The sequence below is a fragment of the Haplochromis burtoni genome, unplaced genomic scaffold (assembly GCF_018398535.1).
Source record: "Haplochromis burtoni strain Fernald_Lab_line unplaced genomic scaffold, NCSU_Asbu1 Contig_53, whole genome shotgun sequence".
Classification (NCBI taxonomy): Eukaryota; Metazoa; Chordata; class Actinopteri; order Cichliformes; family Cichlidae; genus Haplochromis; species Haplochromis burtoni.
The window spans coordinates 1,080,358-1,084,403 of NW_024582414.1; positions in this window are offsets into that span (position 1 = coordinate 1,080,358).

The following is a 4,046-nucleotide window of genomic DNA, read 5'->3' on the forward strand; positions in this document are numbered from 1 at the left end:
GGTCTCCCCTTCACTGCCTCCATCCCACAGCACGACGAGCTGGCGTGACGGGACAGCGGCACCCAGTGGTCAAGGATCAGCACAGCAACTAACTAAACCTTGCAGTGACTGTGGTCCGGTGACATTGAATTGCTGAAGAGTCATTATGATGGGATGTGAGCTGTGGTCTTTCTCAAGAGTCTTTAAGGATATTGCAGCAATAATGATGTTCGATCCTCTTGATAAAGCAGGACCGCTTGTTCCCTACACACGCACACCTCATTTCTTTTTATTTTGCTTTGAAGAAGCCACGTCTTCTCATAAATTTAAAGTGTTCTGAAGAACTATTGCTGTTTTTCTTTAAACACTGGCTGCTTTGTTAAGCCACTCAACACTGACCTGTGAGCTATTCTGGCATTAAAAAGGCACCTAACTTACAGGATGGACCACTGTTGTGTCTACACATTTTCCAAAGAGCTTTTAGCATATCTTGGCATGGTGTGCAGTGTATCCTTAAAAAAACTGAGGAAAGTGGAGGACAAAATAATAAATCTACTGTTCGCCTCATCAGAAACAGTCGCAGTGAAAGGGTGGCTGAGGTGTGGCAAATTACACAGAAACTGGACTGGAAACTAGTGGCAACAGGTCCTATGGAGCAAAGAATATAAGTGATACATTTTTGGTTTGAATCATCATCAACGTGTATGGAAGAGGTCGGGAGAAATGTTCCACAGTGAGTGTCTACAGCCATCTGTAAAACATGGTGGAGGCTCTGTCATGGTTTGGGATTGCATTTCAGCCAGTGGCGTTGGTGACCTTCTCAAAATTGGTGGAATTATGAATGCAGAAAAATACGGTCAGATTTTTCTGCATTCCAAAACCATCTGGAAAGCATCTGGTTAGAAACAGCTTCATTTTTCATCACGACAGTGATCTCAGACACACTCATAAACTCATACCTGGATAGAAAAAAATACACACAATCAATCAGCTTTGCATTATTTTTTCTGGATTATGACAGTTAACCGTTTATATTTTTGTAGCATTTTAGAAGTTTCAGCCTCTGGGTTTGATGTTGTCCATATTCAAAAAGGGCCGAAGTTGTCACAAAACTATCTTGACTTTGTCTCAGAGGGGCAACGTAACCAGCAAGGTCAATCAAAACAGACTGGTCTCAGTAAGGGGCTTGATGGACATGCTTTTATATTTTGGTAAGGAAATTGGAAAGATGTCTTAGTAAAAGAGATTCTGCAAGTCTGATGCTGATACTGTGCATACTATAGTTAAAGGGCTTTCACAAAAGTCATACAGAAATGTATATTTTACACCTCAACACATGCTGTACACGCAACAAGAAACCCCTATGTAGGTCTGTTTACTTTCTGCAGACTTTCAGCCCAAGGCCTCTGGTAGAAAACAAAAGTTGAGTGGTTTTCTGGTCTTTCACATCACTGGGAGAGACCTCGGGGTTAATTTGATACATGAAAACAGCCTTTGCAGTATTAGGAGAAAAAGCAAGGACTAGAGTGTGTGGCCTTGTGTTACAGGGGATAAAGAGGATTAAGTGAAAAACAACTACGGTTCACCTACACTGGTGTTTTCGCTTGTGTTGACTAATCAGACCTCTTTTCAGGACTGTGTTGATGGACATTTCCCTAAATGTCCTCTTAGTGCCTTTTAAGGGTGAGATAACTGAATTTTTAAATAATCATTCTTACAAGTACACTTAATCTGCCAGAGTGAAAACATCTGTGTCTCTCTCTAAGCCGCATGTCCAGCTTTAACCCTTAGCAGATTTAAAGCATCTGGGACTGCCACACTGCTTTAAAAAATGCAAATTGTCACAATATATGAAGACTTTCAGTTCAGTTATTCACATTTTTTAATCACACTGGCAAAAAAGACAACTCTCTAAAATAGGAAGCATTATTATGTTTTTTGGCTACCTGCAAAATCCTAAAAGGTGTGCGTACTGACAAAATGCACTATGGAAAAAATAAAAATCACTCAGTGTTTCTGAAAAAATGCAACTTTTCAACCCCAGAGGCACTGGATCAATTTACTTTTTTGGGTTTCCTGTCTCCTTCATCCTGTGCCTCTTACACTGTCTCATACCGCTGTGACATTGCTGCACTTTTCTTCCCAGATGCTCTATTTCCTGTCCCTCAAGATGACATTTCAGCTGCCAGCAGCTTTATGACACACACCACAACCTACATGGCAATCGCTTTCACTCAGGGGCTACTGCATCCTGTTCATATTGACCGCTATCCTAAAGAGCTGTGTATATGAGCGTGCATGTCAGTTAGAGGCAGACAAACGGAGGGAGACGCTTCTTATCTTAAAGTCAGCAGTTGGAGGCATTCATCATTTCCTTCCAGCCACAGGTGGAGACCCAAAAGTCGATTGCAGGTCTGCTGGCTGCCGCACGAGCAGAACAATAATGTTTGAATTGCCTCCGAAGGTTCTGGTTACTCTTTTAAAATTGTGCAGCTGAGGTCACGCAGCCCTTTGCTAAGAGGTATCTCCATCCTGAGGGACTCAGCGAGGTAAATAAGCTTTGATCAGGAACAGAGCAGTCCGGCACAGTGCTGAAAGTTGATTGGTGTACATGTCTAGACATAGCAGAGTGGAAATCAAAAGTGTGGTAGCAACATGCTGGTAAAGGTCTGCTCAGGTTCTACTCTCACTTCTACATCATTCACAATTACACGACAGGAAACATTACAGTATAGATGAGTTATATAAAAACAGACAGATCTGTGCATCACACTCACAGTTTCACAGGATACTGACAGTGAGAAGTGAAATGTGAGGCATTCACACGCCGAAAAGTTCACCTTGGTTCAAAAACATAAACTTGCCGTGAACTTTCCGTTCGTTGGCCCTGCTTTTTCGTCCTGTCGTATCTGATCTGAAAACATCAGGAAAATGAATCATTCAGTAAATCAACACCCTTGACAGGCAGGATTGTCGTCAGCCCCAGTTTCCCCCCAGCAGGACCAGATGATGCTTGTCGTGTCCTGTTACAAAGAGCTATATGTTTATTTATAGCTGTAGTGGAGCTCGCAAGTCGAGGCTTTAAATAGAAAGAGAACAAAATCATCGCAGATTTGATGTTCTTGATTAGAGTGGGATGATATCTGGGAGCGGATATGGCATCAGTGGAAACAGGGCCAGGCAGTGAGTCATCTGGTGGGCACAAAGCATCAGCCAAAAAAAAAAAAGGTGCTCAGTCACATATTTGTTTTTACTTATTTTGTCATATTAATAGCTGCATAATATCAGAAGATTTTAATGGTTAGATCAAAAGAAAGACCTTTATATTACGTGTAGAAAAATACAGCAAACAGCACTACTAAGGCTCATTTATTAACATTGCTTTGGTTTTGTTTTATACTACAGTTGTCACCATCTTTGTTTTTCAGAGCCAGAGGTTTCCATATTTCGAAAAGAGAGCGAAATCCTGGTTTTAGGTTGATAGTGGGTAGATTAATTAGCCTATTTCTATTGGGTGTATCACGCAGTTACTGATACCTGCTTAGTGCTAAGTAACCTACTATTAAAACACTTGCATTTCACTCATAGACAGTGTAAACGACGGCTTCTGGGTCTGAAGTGTGAAGTGCAGAAGTGCCTTAAATCTGCATTAGTTCTTAACCCACCAAGGGGCAATGGTTGTGGTTGGAAAAGACTTGTGGTGCTATACAAGTCTATGGGATAATTATTCTCTGCAAAGGTGAGGTCTTTATTGTTCATCTTGGGTTATAATGCATAAATCATTAAGTCAGATTTATGAGTTTTAATCATTCCAAGTGTCAGATCAGTTTATCCAGGAAATGCTTGTTGGCCACCAACTTACGATGAGTTAACTGGAGTGTGATTCAGTCAGATCACGGTGGCTACAGTGGTGTGAAAAAGTGTTTGGCCCCTTCCATAATTACTATTTTTTCCATTTTTGTCACACTTAAATGTTTTAGATCATCAATATGTATGTATATTAGACAAAGATAACACAAGTAAACACAAAAATGCAGTTTCTAAATGTAGATATTTACTATTGGGGG